The 608-nt window shown below is 48.4% G+C and overlaps 1 protein-coding gene across 1 annotated transcript in view; it reads left to right on the forward strand.

Annotated features, from left to right (window-relative positions):
• The window catches only part of LOC106880717 (myosin-VIIa), a 107,550-nt gene that overhangs the window by 102,986 nt on the left and 3,956 nt on the right, over positions 1 to 608 (forward strand). The gene's annotated exons all lie outside the window — the stretch shown is intronic.

Here is a 608-nt window from a genome sequence, read left to right on the forward strand (position 1 = left end):
CATTTCGAGCGTGGCCGTTTTCGTGCGGGTGACACGTAAAAGCACCCACTACACTCTCTGAGTGGTTGGCGTTAGGAAGGGCATCCAGCTGTAGAAACTCTGCCAAATCGGACTGGAGCCTGGTGTTGCCATCCGGTTTCACCAGTCCTCAGTCAAATCGTCCAACCCATGCTAGCATGGAAAGCGGACGTTAAACGATGATGATGATATCATGTGATCAACCTAACTCTCAGGTATTGCTATATATCGCTGGTCATGATGTGCTTTGCATTGTTTTAGCTTTCGAATGACAACACCCCACTGACAAGGCAAGCAGTCCAATAGTCTTCACCTGACCAGAAGAGTGACCATTGCAGGGTGCACCTGCTTACAGCTGAGTGGACTGCAGCAATGGGAATGGTGTTTTGTTGAAGAAAGCAATGCACTGCATGGTCTGTGAAATGAACTCACGGTCTAGCAATTGGAAGTGCAACTAGGCCACATGAGAGAGAGAGAGGGGAAGGGGGCGAAATCATTACTCTTTTACTTGTTTCAGTCATTTGACTGTGGCCATGCTGGAGCACCACCTTTAATGGAGCAAATCCACCCCAGGACTTATTCTTTGGAAG

Source organism: Octopus bimaculoides, chromosome 8, assembly GCF_001194135.2.
Source record: "Octopus bimaculoides isolate UCB-OBI-ISO-001 chromosome 8, ASM119413v2, whole genome shotgun sequence".
NCBI classification, from domain to species: Eukaryota; Metazoa; Mollusca; class Cephalopoda; order Octopoda; family Octopodidae; genus Octopus; species Octopus bimaculoides.